The 17,076-nt window shown below is 43.2% G+C and overlaps 2 long non-coding RNA genes across 2 annotated transcripts; one reads left to right on the top strand and one right to left on the bottom strand.

The window, feature by feature from the left end:
• The first annotated feature begins 3,668 nt into the window (after window positions 1-3,668).
• LOC135383022 (uncharacterized) lies at window positions 3,669-4,750 on the top strand. The gene is made up of 3 exons (XR_010419618.1): window positions 3,669-3,751; window positions 3,827-4,015; window positions 4,647-4,750. It is a non-coding gene; the product is annotated as an uncharacterized LOC135383022 (long non-coding RNA).
• A 7,073-nt stretch (window positions 4,751-11,823) lies between these two features.
• On the bottom strand, window positions 11,824-13,074 carry LOC135383023 (uncharacterized). The gene is made up of 2 exons (XR_010419619.1): window positions 12,829-13,074; window positions 11,824-11,897 (listed from the first exon to the last, which is right to left on the bottom strand). It is a non-coding gene; the product is annotated as an uncharacterized LOC135383023 (long non-coding RNA).
• Window positions 13,075-17,076: the final 4,002 nt, after the last annotated feature.

Below are 17,076 nucleotides of genomic sequence, written 5' to 3' on the forward strand. Positions count from 1 at the left end.
GGAGGCTGCGAGCGCTTTTGGCGGCAACAGTAAATGCGAGACAAGCCGGCGTGCAAAAAATGCCGGCATATCTGTCCCAGGGAGCATATGTAAGTCACAGCGGGTCGACCTCGTGTCAGCTTTGTGTTTTCACGCTTGTATGGTTCTTCACGTTCATTTTTGTTCCCACAGCTTGAAGTTGAGTTCGAGGTAAGGTGTGGCATCACGTTTCAGGAGGGACTCGACCGTATGCGAAGGATCCTGAGCGTATTTCAAAGCATGTCCCTCGAGCCCGACCTGACCTTTGATGACCTGGATAAGTTTCTGCGTCCGCGGAACTCGAAATACGAGCTGGTATCTATGGTGAGCACAATGCTTTATTTCCCTTCCTACTGCTTTGTTCACCTCGCAAATGAAAATGCAGTATTCGTTTTTCGCTTAGTGTGATTTTCATCCAGGAAGCCGCACTTCCCGATCTCGTGTATCGCTGTCCACGTGTTGCTGTTCGTCTCCCGCTGTGTGTGTTGTTACACACGCGTTTCGGAGACAAAAATACTATTATTATCCTATTTCTCCTCCAGGACGTGCCGGAAGCAATGGTTTCCCCTGGCCCAAAAGTGTTTCTCGGCGTCGAGCGCCAGTTGTGGTGCGGAAACGGCCCCAGACAACAAAACGTCATCCCACAAACGGCCCAGGGATATTCCTTTATGGATATTCAATATCCCCCCTGCATTCCAGAAATGTCCGTGGGTTGGCATATGCATGTCCCAGTGGTAGCCCTTTGGACATTCCCAGGAATATCCCACGAATGTGTCATGTGGGTGTTAATGGCCCTTAATGTACCTACCGTTATTTGATGTGTCCGCACTACCAGACAGTGCTCCAAAACTTTACATATATACTGTACGGTGCACAAGTCCCAGGCGTTTCGTACATTTCGCTGCATTTCTCGATCGCCACGCAGACTTGCACACACATGAGGACAAATGATGAGTGTAATAAAAAAGTGCCAGCCGAATCGAGTCAGTGTGTAGTGCTCTGGCAAATTTTATTTACTACGTCCAACTTTCAGTTACACTCAGTTTGCGTGCCGGAGGTATGAGTGGATGACACTCTCTACCTCGAAAGCGTTTACTTCTCACAGCCTTCTGTTTCCCCTCACCGCATCTGAGATATGAAAAGAAAAAAAAATTAAAGCATGTAAATTAACACAGGCATTAAAGCGACGCTTAAATGCTTGTGCGCTCCAAGCTGGAGCATTCATTCTTTGGACTCAGTTGTGTTCAGAGAGCTATCACTCTTGTGTTTTGCTACCAAGTAGTCTAATAAACCGTTCGCTGTTTATTCGACGACTCGCCGACCCATTTCGCTTCGTGACAATATCTTTGTGGATCCTACCGGAAATGCCGTCTTCGGCAATCTTCAAACATTCTTTGGATATATCTTTGCGAGCCTTCACATGGAATGCCGGCTTGGGCAATCTCTGGATATTGTTTGGACATATAAATTTTGTCGTGGTTGTCTGGGGCGACACCGTTCCATTGGAAGAGGAAGTGACCACAGAGACGGCGCTGATATATTGCCTCACAGTGTATTATGTGAAGCAGCTGACGTATCCTGCCGCATTTGGCCAGCTTCTGGGCCTGCTCCAACTATACGTAGTTAGGGACCAGTCGTTTCCAAAATCGTACATGAAGCCTCGTTTGTGTGACCTGCTAAAGAAGCTGAAAGTGTTATAATTCAATAAAGTATTCTACACAGCACGCACTGTTTGCTTTTGTAAATTTCTCGTCTGCATGTATGACTAGCAATATTGATTCAACGTGCAGGCGCACAGAAAAACACCGAAATTGTGCGACCTATAACTATGGTGGAATCGTACCCTATATTCACGATTGCCCTGGTACCTGATGCACTACGTACCAGATAGGTAGTGAACCCTTTAAGTACCGTACCTGATATTCTACATACCTTATACACTGTTAAAAAAGACCGTAAATTTACGGAACGCCGCCCACGGAACCAGAGCTTCTCTTTTTCATTGCTGCTCCAATTCCGTAGCGGCACATGAACCGTTGCTATCCCGTCGTCTTTTCCAGGAATGAGTAGAGCAATATCGCTGAAAATGAAATATTTTGTTCAGACCACGTCACGATTATACTAGCAGAAATATGGAAGACGATACATGTCTTCAGCGAAGCACATATTTGCCGTTTTTAAACGATCCAACAGTGATATCGCAATATTCGGGCCTAACTTTTTGCTCGGACGAATGTGGCAGGCTCAAGGACGCCGGCGTCTCGCCGTCAGCGAGTGCGCAGCGCGGAGCAATACAGCATTGTCACCTGAGCCGCTAACTGGAAGCCCGCGAAATTCTTTCCTCGTAAGCGCATGAGACGCTCCGTGAAGTTTTAAGTGTTTGGAAGTGCATCTAGTGTTTGGTCTTTGGCCGACTGTACCCCCGCAAAGCAAAGGTGAGTTCAAAACCTGTTTCGTTGTTCCACCACTATACCAAGTCAAATACGAGCACCAGTTGTAAGCATGGTTGCAAAAATTGTTTCGTGCATACGCGTCTCAGCAACGGTGTGCAACAGCAGGAAAGCAGTGTCTGTGTGTGTCACTGTATGTAGATCATGAGCAGAAACGTAAAGAGTTGCCCAACGTTCAGTCGTGCAGGGGGAGGCTACTGCAATAATTTGTGTTTTGCTGTGACCTCGCACAAAAAATTGGTAAATGTTGTGACTCTATTTCCCCCCCTTGGGGCTGGAGTAAACGGAATTCCTCTGTTGTGGAATGTTCACCTGAAAGTGTACCAATCTCCAAAGTGGATACATCATTCCGATATTGCCTGTTATACTTTCCATTGAAATCTGTTGCAGATATTGCACGCTGAAAACATCACCTCATCACAGATGCATCGTGCACTGTGAGTTGACAGTCCCTTCTTGTGTGCTTCGACAATCACTATTCTTGGCACTCAACATACAACAGGACACTATCTTGTGGTATCCAGAGACGAGTACAACCTGCGCTATGGGAAACCGGTACACATCTTTGTGGAAACTGGCCCTGAGGTGATGCCAATTTTTCTTTTTCGCATAACACCATCAAGCTTTCTACCAGACCTCAGGCTATACCATCTTGAAACTCAGAGACAAGTGTATATTGTTGTGTGCGACCCTCAGAGTTAATGGACAGTCATCCATATTCAGCTTATGAAGTAATAAACTCTGTTGTTGTCTCCCTCAGAATATCGCTGCTCAGCCATGATTATGGAGGTATATACAGTCTGTTTAACCAAATCTTTGCAAAATATATACGCTACTTCCGGTTTTGCTTAATAACTTCGTTTTCTGACACAGAAAGTTCCATATGAGAGGTACATATCTTTCCCTGTGCATGCTACAGTTGTTGCTATAAATGTGTGGTTTTCAGAGCTTGCTCAATGCTGCTTCTTTTTCTCTTTCTTTCTTGTTTACTAGACGTTTCTGAAGATCAGGAGTAGAGATCACAAAACGAAAAACTTTGTGTCAGTAACATGTCTTGAGGAGCTAATCAGAGTTGCTGTGGGTCATGGAATTTGTCAGGAGGGCAACATTCAGGTATGCCACTTTTGTTACAACGTTTATAACGCCCGTATGAGCTTCAATTGCACCAGTTATTTCTTTCTAGGTGTATTTAATGGATGAGTTATCACTTCGCTCTATGGTTGCTGGTGCTGAGAAATGCCTCTATGACATTTTCATTGTTAAAAATGGACTATGGAAACAAGGTATAGTGCATACATCTCCAGATGCCACTTTGCCCTCTTGCTTGGGGCCATTTTTTGTTTTGCTTTCCTGTTTAGATCAGTCAACATGTGTGAGTGCACCTTCACCAATCCCACAAATGCCTCTGCCCTCACGAATTTATTACCCTTGGGAGAGCCTCAGCAAGACAGTACTTGATGCATTGGAAGCAGACAATGTTCTGCTTCCCTCTCAACGACAGGAAGTGGCACACATGGAAGCGTCATGACCCTGCATATCCATTGAAGGTGGGAGGCACTCCTGATATTTTTTCACAGATATATTTATCTGTTTGCATGCCTTACCTGGATAGAGTACAGCAGATATAAAAAAAATGTTGTGACATGCATTGAAATGTTGTAGGAGAGCATATCACATACTGGTAAAATATAGCATTTTGAAACTCACGTGATGTAGTAGAGCAACAAAAAACTGGTTTGGAAGTTTAGATGGTGCTCTAGCTTAGATTTTCTGCAAGAACCCTCCTTATATTATACTACATATTTACTCGGCTGGTACGGTACATATTGCAGTAAATACAGCAGGCGATGTAACACATACGTATTGCAGAGGCCATATCAACTGCTAACCTTTCAGAGACATTCATATGCTTCACATATGGTGGTGTCCGTGCCATGCTGAACTATGCTCATAAGCATGTTTCACGGATGAAAAAAAAAAAATCCTATCTATGTGCTCAGAAATTTGTTGTGCCACTTGCAGTGGTGGACGTGTAGTGTTCTTCATAAACTTATTTGGAATAGTTGGTAGAGAAATGAAGTGATTGTCCTGATCATTACACCATGTGAAACTAAGAATATTTCATGCAATTATTTTAAATACTCATAAGGAAATTTTATTAATTGGTTGTGATTTTAGGCACCTGGTTGGTATCATTGAGAACGAAGGGAGCCAGCAGGCATAAAAAAATCAAGAGGGCTACATACATAAATGCGTGAGGCAATGAGGGCCGCAGAAGCAAGAAGTGGGAACATGTAAGTTTTAAATGCTTCCTACGAGCATATTACATTTCTTTATTCATCAAATAATTAAATTTGTTGTGGAAGTATTATGACTAAGGAGGCTCAGTAATACTTTCTTTTCTTTTCAGCTCATGTGATACATAGCGGTCAAATGTTCCACCACCAAAGTCATGCACAAGTTATTTGTAGTCTTTTCAGTAATTTCCAAAATAAAGGGTTATTATTGAAAAGCTATCCTCTCTGGACACACAAAACATGCGAATTGAACAATTAACAATGAAACAAAATCACTGGACATCTCGCATTGATCATAAGGACTGTAAAGGAAAACAACAGGAAACCAGCTAGCATCATGGTCGACAGCATATATCCCTGTTTTAAAGCGGAATCATCGTTTCATTACTGCACAGGGCCCCGTCATTATAATTAGTGAATTGCTGCCGTAATGAAGAGGCACATCACGAGTACAGTTTCCTATACTTACTGATATATAGCAGTACCTTGCCCAAACGGCACTTCAGCCGTGATGATGTACTATTTACTGAGTGGTAGCCGTTGGCAGTTCACAACAGACTCAACACCGTTTTTCTCAGTTACGGGTGCATTCCTGTACATTCGCCGTCTACCATCAGAGCCGTAACGGAAGACTACGGGGACTTGGCTGGCATCAACGGATAGCAGCATTCGGTCCAGTTTTGAAACGGAATATTTTCTTACAGTGTACGACGCGTACCTTATAAAACGCATACCTGATAGGAGTCGTAACGGATATACTGCGTACCTGATCAGACGTGTACGCGATATTTACCGTACCTTATGTTTGGCGTACCTTATGAAACGCATACCTGATAGGAGTCGTAACGGATATTCTGCGTACCTGATAAGACGTGTACCTGATATTTACCGTACCTTGTGTTTGGCGTACCTTCTACGGCGCATACCTGATAGAAGTCGTAACGGATATTCTGCGTACCTGATAAGACGTAAACCTGATATTTACCGTACCTTATGTTTGCCGTACCGCATGTAACATATACCTTATACTCGCCATACCTTATAAACTGCGTACCTGGTGCATGTCATACCTTATATATTCAGTACCCTCTGTAGAATGTACCTTATGAGATCATTGTGTATGATGAATGGCTTATGAGACAATACAGCTCGTACCCTATAAAATATAGGGTACATTTTTGCAAAAATGTACCTTATAAATCGGGATTTTAGAAGGTACAGTGTTAAGAGTGTATGTTACCTAATGAACTGTGACATGAAGTTTTGGACGACAGTTAGGAGCGATTTCGGAGGGTTTGGAGGCCGATAAATGTGTACGTCTTAATTTTACACCATATTTTTCAGACGAGAAGTGTGTGGATAGCCGATCTGCAATATAAACAAATTCTTGTACTGGGTGTAGAAGGGTAGATAAAGAAATGTGAAAGGGAAGTGACGAGAGCCGCCGGGCGTTTTCCGGGTGTTCTCACAGTCAGCGGCGAACCTTGCTACAGCGCACTGATATTCTTTTCTTTGTTCAGCTACGGAAGGAAACCTGTTGCTTGTCGAGAAGCCGCATCGCCTCTGGCAGCTATCACCAACGCGGGTTACGGCGTATCAGAAGCACACGGAGCGGCGATACAGCAACAGACACCGCCCCCTAACAGTTTAAAAGCCAAGACAGCGAGGGCAACAACTGCAGTCAGCGGCGAACCTTGCTACAGCGCACTCATATTGTTTTCTTTGTTCAGGTGAGATGCTGTAATTATATCTCGTAGAGCGATCTTTGCCGCTGACTGCCCACTGTAATCAAACCGCATTGTCAATTCACACCGTTATTACACTGCTATGTGTTAAATTCCTGTTGTTATGTAATGTGCCTTCGACCTGGATACACACTCTAGTTGTAAAATGGCAACTAGTGGAAACGAAAATATTTGCCTAGCTTGCTATAAGCAACTACCGAATAATAATCTGAGCATACAGTGTATAGAATGTGGACAGACGTGTCATCTAGGAGGTTGTTCCGGCGTTTCGGAATCCGCCTTTCAGAAAGCCTCTATCAAGAATGTGTGGAAGTGTCTAACGTGTAGGACTGTAACAAGACGGACAAAATCAGGTCCAACAAGTAATGACAAGTCAAAGGAAGACGGAGATCAATGTGTACAGGACCAACTAGCGTCTATTCCCCAGATGCTCTCCAACTTAATGCCCATCAAAGAACAAGTTGAGGGTTTACTGAGCATGAAGGAGACAGTCTCCAACATTGAATTGTCAATTGAATTGATGTCTGAGAAGTACGACGTCCTACTTTGTAGATAGATGAACAGAAGAAAGAAATCAAAAGCTTAATATCAAGAGTATCGCATATTGAGGAGAAAAACACAGCTGGGGGTGTTCAGAAGTTAAGATCTGAACTCAATCGCCTGGAACAGTACACAAGACGTAATAACATTGAGTTACATGGGGTGCTACAAACTGAAAATAAAAATATCATGGAAAAGGTTAACGAGATAGCTCAGAAGGTTAATGTTAAACGTCTGACGGCCGATAGCATAGAAGCCATACATCGAGTGCCCTCAAGAGTAGGGTTCGCAGCACCTGTGATTGTAAGGTTTATTAACAGAAAGGATGCTGAAGAATGGCTAAAAATGAAACGCAGACTGAGAGAAGTAGAAACGGATACTGAGCGGATATATGTTCAAGAAAACATGACTGAAGCCAACAGGAAATTCTTCAGTCTGACCAGAATCAAGGCAAAGGCTTTGAAGTGTGTGTGGCACCGTAATGGTATGGCATATGTTCGTAAGAAAGAAAATGAAAGGGCCCTAAAAGTAGATAGTGAATCTGATCTGGATAAGTTGACTGTGAATGAGTAAATTCCCAATGGGTGCTCCAGAAGATACCCGTTTCTTCACAGTTGACACTTGGAAGAAAAGCTTAGTGTCATGTGGCTTGGTTTTAAAACTGCTGCATGTGAACATCCGTAGTGTACCGAAGCATTGGGACACCTTACTTGTATGCTTAGGGAATATGGCTAACATGGATGTGCTATGTTTAACAGTAGCTAATACCCCTACCAATGTATGTAATATTCCCATGTTTCAAAGGTTGACAATGTCTAGAGCAAACAGAAAGGGTGGAGGACGTATGTGCTTTGTATGTGGACTGGCTAACAGAGGAGGTCCCTTGTATGTTTACCAGCCCTGAAGTAATGATTTTTCGATGTTCAAAACAGTCGATTACGGTATACGTTGTAGCGGTATATAGGCCCCCCAACACAAGCATTCCCCTGTTTTTAGTTGAAATGGGTAATGACCTTCGTAATTTTAATAGCGATAACAATGTCATTATGCTGGGAGATGTCAACCTAGATTTGTTATGTCCAAATAAGCACGGTGTTGCGGATTACTCCACAATGTTATCTACATATGGTTTGGAACAAGTCATTAAAGACTTCACTGGAGAGGAATTTTTATCTGGTAGATTAACTCAATCGTGTATTGACCATATAAACGTTAGAATGAGTAGCTACAATATAAAGGAGCTGTGATCCAACAGAAGTCGCAGATCACTATTTTGTACGTCTGGTGGTACTGAATGATAATGTAAGTGGAAGCCCACTAGAGGATGTCAGAAGAACTCTTGATAATAAAAAGGTGGATGAGTTGATTAAAGCTTTCGACTGGAAGAGCTTACTTGATGGTAGAGACCACGTTATGCTATACCAGTGGTTTGTGTGTCACTTGAATGAAATATATACACAGTAAAAAAACGCGTTACAGTTAGAAGGAAGAAGGCGAATACTCCATGGGTCAATTCTACAATCATATGGCATTTGAAACAAAATGATGCCCTATGGCAAAAATGTAGAAAATATAAAAATAATACGGACTTGAAGGAAAAGTATAAAATCATGATAAGGAAGGTAACTACTATGATTAGACAGGCTAAAAGGAAATATTTTCTAGAGCGGTTTGATAGAGCAAAGGCTAATAAGGAGAGTTGGAACCTCATCAATCAACGTTTAATGCGATCTCCACCACAAAGTATAGACAGGACAATAGAAGCGAACTTTGGTAAACCCGCTAATTCCAATCTTGCTGAACAGTTCAATGTTTCATTTGGTGCCACATGCAGCAACCTAGTTGCACGTGATACTGGGAGATTTGACTACTTTGGTAAATATAGCTGTGAATCTGCGTATTTACCAGAGATGAGCGAAATTGATCTCTATGACATTGTCAAAAAAAAAAAAAAAAAAACAGATTGCTATACGTCAGCAGGTTTCGATGGTGTCAGACCCAGAGACATTGTGTGTCACATCGATATTTTGAAATCTGTCATACTTGCAATTTGTAATGGTTGTCTGGGCAGCGGGATAATGCCAAAAGAATTAAAAACTGCAATAGTTAGACCGCTGTACAAAAAGGGAAAAAAGAATGTTTGTACCAATTACAGTTCTATATCGATACTGTCTGTACTTGCAAAGATTATAGACAAATATGTTGCACGGATTGCAATGCAGTTCCTTTTGACACACAGTTTGTTTGCTCCGACACAGTATGGTTTTATGGAAGGTATAAGCACCATAAATGCACTACAGGATTTTAATGATATAGTTTCATCTGCTCTTGATGATGGCAAGATTGCCACTGCGTTGTGTTTAGATTTGACGAAGGCGTTTGATACAGTTAATTATTCAATACTGTTATATAAATTGGAAAAACTAGGCTTTAGAGGACCTTTTCTCTCATTTTTTTTTCAAATTATTTATCAGATAGGCAACAGCTGGCGTCTGTGTGTGGCTTTCAAAGTACATTGACTCGGGTTAACACTGGTGTTCCGCAGGGTTCAATACTTGGGCCTTTGATTTTTAATGTATATGTGAATGATATTAGTCGGATCGGTTTGCATAGCAAGATCTTCCAGTACGCAGATGATACGGCCCTTATAATCGTAAGCGAGACGTTTGAGGAGGCGGCGCGTGATATTCAATCAGACATTATTAAGATTATGAAATGGTATAGAGGCAACAAAATTTTCGTAAACGAAAGCAAGACCAATCTAGTGTGTTTTGGAAGCCCACACAAGAAGGGAGATGTATTTCCAATATTTATGCATGATGAGAGTTGCAACCAATGTGTTTGTAAACCGTTAATGTTTTCGCCAAGTATGAAGTACCTGGGTATGTTTTTTGACCAACATCATAACTGGTCTACACATGTCCTTTACATGCGTAAAAAGGTTCTGCTTATGTCATTGTATTTGTTTAGAATGAGAAGTTGTTCTTCTCCGTATATTAGGAAAATGGTGTACATGACATTAGGTGAAAGTATTTTGATGTATGGCATTACACTCTATGGAAGTGCCCCTAGAACGTGGGTAGCAAATATCGACAAGATTCTTAAAGGCATCTCTCAAAACATTGTTTACGGTACGTCCGGTGTAAATGCCAATTTCACTATTCTTTCGCTTCGTAATCTCTTTCGGTATACTGTAATAACCAGGCATTTCTATAGTACGGATTATTAAAAAGTAATTGTTCGGAAAAGGTCGCAAAGAAGTTTATTGCCTATATATCAAGAGCCCCGTGTTCGAACCAATTATGGGAGATGTCACAGGATGTTTTATATTCCCAATGCCATACCTAACCAATTTTTGGTTGCATCATCCAGACGTAAGGCCTTTAAACAGATAAAGCGATTGCTGTTGACATCTTTATAATTTCGGTTACTAAGTGATGTGACTATTTTTAGATTTTCTTTCTTGTTATGTTTGTATAACATTGAGTTTCGCTGCTGACTGACTGGTGTGACCCACAAGCCTTAGAGGCTTAGGTCACCCACGTTATAAAACTGTACCTACAACTTGAATAAATACATGTTAAATGTTTCTGGAATGTCCCCCAGCTGCAGGTGGCCCTATCGGAAAGCTTTCATTTTAGTGATCATCCCTGAAATATCGGACAAGAACTGAGCAGTGAGCGGCTTATTTGCATACGCTCGTCAAATAAATGAAACTCCTAACTTTTACTTCGGACGCTTTCGGAACCTCTGTTTTACCGTTCGGAACACTCCCAGGGAAAAATATGCCAGGAAAATGGTCGCGTCGACACTTAGTGATTCATCGATACTTATCCCAAGTAACACGAAATGTTGCATCAGCGTTGGACTGACGTTGTCTTTTCCACTCTTCAATGTTGGAGTAACGAGGGATTCCAACATTGGAACAGTGTGGGAATGTCGCCTCCTTTAATGGTGCATCTACATTGGTAAGCAATGTTTCTTCTGACGTAACAACCACATCCTTACAACGTATGCGGCTCGACGCTGGAATTATGACAATATTTTAGGTTTCCAACGTTGGTCCCACGTCTGCCCTAACATTGTTCCGACTGTGGGCAACATCTGCCCCTATAATGCCCCCAATTTTGCGCTGACACTGCTCCGACGTTACAGCAACATCTGTTCCAACAATGTCCCAACGTTAGTACGATGTATGCCCACACAGTGTTCCAATATTATCTGCCCAGCAGTGTTCAGATATTTGAGCAACAGTGTTCCAACGTTAGTGCAGTGTACGCCCAAACACTGTTCAGATATGATCTGCCCAGCAGTATCCCGACATTTGAGCAACATCTGCCCCGATATGCTGGTCCCACGTTTGCGCTGACACTGCTCCGACGTTAGATCACACCTGCTCCAACAATGTCCCAACGTTAGTACGATGTATGCCCACACAGTGTTCCAATATTATCTGCCCAGCAGTGTTCAGATATTTGAGCAACGTCCGCTCCTATATGTTGGTCCCATGTTTGCACTGACACTGCTCCGACGTTACAGCAACATCTGATCCCACAATGTTCCAACGTTAGTGCAATGTATGCCCACACATTGTTCCAATATAATGTGGCCAGCAGTGTTCCGACATTTGAGCAACATTCGCCCCTATGCTGTTCCTACGCCTGTTCTAACGTTGTTCTGGTGTTACACCAACGTCTTCCCCCTGGCATTCCGACGTTGCAACGACATGTCTGCTTGAGCATAGCTAAGTATGCAGCATGCAAGCAAATGAAATGTTGTGAATATAATGGTTTATTCACATATGAGGATGTTCATGCCTTCTGTGTGTTGCCTACTGATGTTCAGGCCTGAAAAAGACAAAAGGTATAATTTTCTTCTTGCTCATGTGCAGTCAAATTTCAATATTTCAATGTGGACATCATAGCACTGGTGGAGACATCACAGTGACTTCAATGTTCAATGGCATCACATCAAAATAAGGGGACTGAAGATGGCAAACATATAAAGGCGGAGAGGACTTCTGTTGATTGATTCATTGATTTGTTTTTTTTTTTTTTACGGCTCAAGGGAAACTGAAGCTACGCTGCGCCCTCAAAGCATTTATGAGGAAAGCATTTATGAGCAAAGCATTTATGCTCAAAAGTGCAACAATTACAGCTTACTGACAACGTTTATTTAACGTACCGGGAAGATACTAATTAAACGCAACTACATTTTTAATTGTTATTAAATATGTGTTGCTTCTGCTGTTTTTCTTGCACAAATAAGAATAATTCCCTCAAAATATTCATAAATAAGGACACAAGAACATAACTGCCGAAAAAATTGACACGCCTAAGACTTCTTTAGTATACTGTTGGATTTTTCCATGCTCCCTATCGTGAACAACGGGGAAAATTAACTGACCGTCCTATTTGTTGAAAGGCATTCCAACCTTGCAGGAAGCCGCGTCGTTCCGACGTCCATTTTGTCTCTTTTCTTTGCGACTACGCGTGCATAAAAGTGAACAAACGCAAAAGATAAATTCGAAGAGATAATTATGAAAGAAAAGAAGCGTAAATATAGTGTGTACAGGCTGGACCTTTGCTCAACATCTGTCTTCCATTCATGTATCACACTCGGTGCTGAAATACAAATGACAACACTAGCCCCACGAACACATTTAAAACTGCCAACAACGCTGAATAACAATTTGGAAGCACACCATGAATCAATGTTCTATTTGCATACTCTACAAATGTAATTGTAAAGATGGACTCAAGTTCAACGTGTACATACCTGCTGTTTCTACAAATCATTCCTAAACCGCACACGATGGACTTGCGAGCAGCGCCGGTAATCTCCGTCCTAACAACCTCCTATATATCCCAGCAGTGTGAGGAAGACCTGTGCTTAGCGATATCACAGACGTTATCCTACCAGCACAACTCGATTCAATTCCAAACCAAGCCAAGAAAAAGCAAAATTAACTTCAACTGACGATTATAATCTGAGGAGAATGCGGAGAATGTCGTCCGATTTGGCCGGCGGTCCCCTACGGCTTCCCCGATACCCGCTCCATGGTTACTAGATGCGAGACCCTGATCCCGCCAAAGTGGGAGAAAAAGTAGCCCGAAATACCCAAATAGCCAAATAATATTTCGCGGTGGAAAAGGAGATTTATTGCTTTGTTCATGTGTACTTTTTTATTTAGTGCATTACTCCTTCATACTGCCGTTTTTAAACTTTTCAAAATGTATACCTAGGGGCACCAAATCTGTGGAACATATCTGTGCAACCCTTTGTAAACATCCGAATTTACCTGCAACCTGTTTTTTGAGTGTGTCATGGAACATCCTGTTCCAAAGACCTGTCTTGCTCGGAGCTGATAAATCAGGTGTCTCATTCACGCGTAAGACACTCTACTGTATGAGAGAGGCCGCAACGGCAGAACAGGCAAGCGAATGTACAAGTATACAAGTAAAGTTAACCACGGCAACAATGTTATGCCAGAGTGAATCTTGCTCTATTCTCAAATCAGCTGGCCTTCTGCGATGTTACCAGAGAGTCCTCGATGCATTCTTTCCCCTTGTGAAAATGTGTCGTTGCTGGTCTTCTGGTAGGAAACTAGGAATTCGGAATCCTCTCTGTGCGTGGCAGAATGATAATGACCTGGAGGAAATGACTGTGGCTCGTTTGTTGTTTTGTGAACATCTAAAGTGTCCCATAGGCTGAGAAGCACGTCAGGACAGGTACAGGGGAATCGGAAACGGCATGTTGATCTCCATATGTTGTAGGCCGTTGGCTACACTGGAACTTTGTTGAACTTTCTTTGAGTTTTCATCGGGGCACTGTTCGTGATCGACATTTAGTTTCACTCATAGAAATCACGCTAAAGCAACTGTGAAAAACTCAGTTTTTTTACGTGTAGTAAATCACCGCGATTTCTGTGTGTACACTTTGCATATGAAATCCTGAAGAACTACTTGTGCAGAAGCAACGTTGTTCATTCTACGTTTGGAACCGCTGATTCAAGTGTATATTCTGACAATGTTGGATCGATGGCGACCACATGATATTGAAAAAAAAAAAAAAAAAAGAAGCGCCGGAGCTACGTTGCAAAATTTCACTCCTCAACGTTTTCCCGACATTTCTCCAGTGCTGTGAATTCCACGTCGACGCAGCTATTTCGTATCCATATTCTGGAACATAGGTTGCATGTTACCTCTGCATCACTGCGAAAAGGGCACCGTACCAATGCTGGAGGACGTTGCTAATTTTATGTAGACTCTCCAACGTTCCTGTGAAACACATATATCGGTACTGCTGTTTCGTACCCACATTCTGACAGCGTTGGGCCGGTCGTGACTGCCCCACGTTGCAAAAACGGCACCGTACCAATGCCAGAACAACGTTACAAATTTTATGAAGACCCCTCAACGTTTCTCCGACATTGTTCCAATGCTGTGAACGCGACGTGGATACAGCTATTTCGTATCCATATTCTGACAACGTGAGACCGGTGGCGACTGTCGCACATTGGAAAAACGGCACCGTACCAATGCCGGAACAACGTTATAAATTTGATGTATACCCCTCAACGTTTCCCCGACATTGTTCCAACGCTGTGAACGCCAAGTCTATACAGGTATTTCGTATCCACATTCTGACAGTGTTGGACCGGCAGCGACTGCCCCACATTGGAAGAAAAGCACCATAGCAATGCTGGAAGGATGCTACAAATTTGATCTAGACCCCTCAACGTTTTTCCGACATTGGTCCAGTGCTATGAACGCCACGTCGGTACAGCTATGTCGTATCCATATTCTCACAACGTTGGATCAGTGGCGACTGCCCCACATTGGAGAGAAAACATTGTACCAGTGCCGGAGCAATGTTACAGATTTTATGGATAACTTCTAGCGTTTCACCGACATTGTTCCAGTGCTGGGAATTTCACGTTGGGATAACATCATAAAGTGCCTATTCCAGCAACATTTCCAAAGTTTATATTCGTAATCAAATGTTGCATAAATATTGCGGCAATGGCTGTGAATTAACGTTGGTATTCCAATATGAATGGAACGTCGCAGCGACATTGCCAACATTGGCCAACGTAACCAACGTTGCACACTACATGCATTCCTACACTTTGTGTTGCTTGGGTAATGAGCGGCGTACCGACGCGCTTTTTCGCTCATCTATATACGTCTGCCAATTACGTGTTCATCCGCCTGGTTTACAGATGGGGGTGACGGAAGATAAGGAACGGACGGAAGAGACCGCTTCGATATGCGTTCTCTTTCTCTACCCGTCTAGTATACAGCGCTCGCGGTGCATTCATCATCACCATCATGCACTGAAAGGGATCACAGAGGTGGACAACGTCATGACTAACGGACTTGGGGGAATGTGGTCCTGGGCCGACTTCTAAGGCAACCATGCCGACATATGTGTGAAAACGTCTGAGGAAAACCCAGGAAAAACCCCAGACCCCGGGACCCTAGAGCCGACACCGGGATTCGAACCCGGGTACTTCCCAGTCTCGACGTGACATGGCCAGCACGCTACCCACTGAGCCACGCAAGCTAGTTGTTAAGAAGGCATACCAGCTCTCCGTCCCAATGTATTTCCCAATGTATGGAACATACGAGGGGCGTTCAAGTCAAACCGGGACTTTTCATTTTTCGCAAAAGTAAAATGAACTTAGAGGCGAGAAATTAGTTTTATTTTTCAACGTAATCTCCAGCTCCACTAATGCACTTTTTCCAACGTTTCACGAGGGCTTGGATGCCAGCAGCGTAGAAATCGTTACCGGCGCGTAGCAGCCATGATCGGACCGCATTCTTGACCTCGTCGTCGCAGCAGAAGTGGCAGCCCCCAAGCAACGCCTTCGGTGGACCGAAGAGATGGAAATGGCTGGGGGCGAGGTCTGGACCGTAATGGCTGTGGTAATGGATGTGGCAGCAACTCCCAGCCAAGTTCCTGTAAGGTGCCTGTCGTGAGATGTGCATTATGCGGGCGTGCATTGTCCTGTATTAGGAGGACTCCTTTGGTGCTGAGGCACGGCTTTCCGAAACTGGAGGTGTGCATGAATGGTAGTGTTCAACGATTCCACAGAAAGGTCCGTCTTTCGAGTCAGTTCGAGACATGCTATCCGTCGGTTCTTGAGGATCGGGCGTTCCACAAGTTGCATGTTCTCAGGAACTCTGACACTGGGCTCTGAGCCGTCCCGGCCGCGATCGTCCTCCACTGATGTACGGCCGTCTCGGAACCTGTTGCACCACTCAAACGCTTTGCTGCGGTTAAGTGTATCGTGGCCATACTGAGGCTGAGGTCTTCTGTAAATTTCAGATGACTTTACGCCTTCATTCACGAGAAACTTCATGACAATTCCCTGTTCGATGTGCGCGCTCACCTCGTTGTCGGCCATCTTGTACAGCACGTGTCTTCTGTTTTGCACAAACTTTGGACCACCATGTGGTGAACGCGGAGGCCTGTCGCGTGTGAAAATGACGAAAAAAGTAGCGCGAGCCATTTGTACACTCAGGAGACACAAAGTCCCGGTTTGACTTGAACACCCCTCGTATTTTATGCTTTTTCTCGGTAACCACCGCGCAGATTTTAACGCGGGTGGTTTCACTATAAAGAGGAAGACGAGATGAATCGGATAACTTTTATACATTTCTGATGCATGTCGTATGTACTTTACGGCGACGTCACGAATGTGGAAAAAATGCACAATTTTTCTTCTCCCTCTTTGAACAGGTTTTTATTAAACTTCTATAGCCATTGCAACAAAAAACTTCGCATTTACTTTCTCTCGAAATATTTCAGGAATCGATAGACACCAAATTTATAAGTCTACCACTTTTCGTTTTTATGAAAAAAGCATGAAACATGAGTACACATACACACCGACTGAAAGCATGTCACTCTGTGGCGCCATCTGGTGACGCAAAGGAGAAGCCGCGTGGACTGTATCTATCCGCCGAGCAAGCGGTGCGCATGCGCAGCAATGTTCCTGCATCCTCTTTCTCTCTCTCT

The sequence above is a fragment of the Ornithodoros turicata genome, chromosome 2 (genome assembly GCF_037126465.1).
Source record: "Ornithodoros turicata isolate Travis chromosome 2, ASM3712646v1, whole genome shotgun sequence".
Taxonomy (NCBI): Eukaryota; Metazoa; Arthropoda; class Arachnida; order Ixodida; family Argasidae; genus Ornithodoros; species Ornithodoros turicata.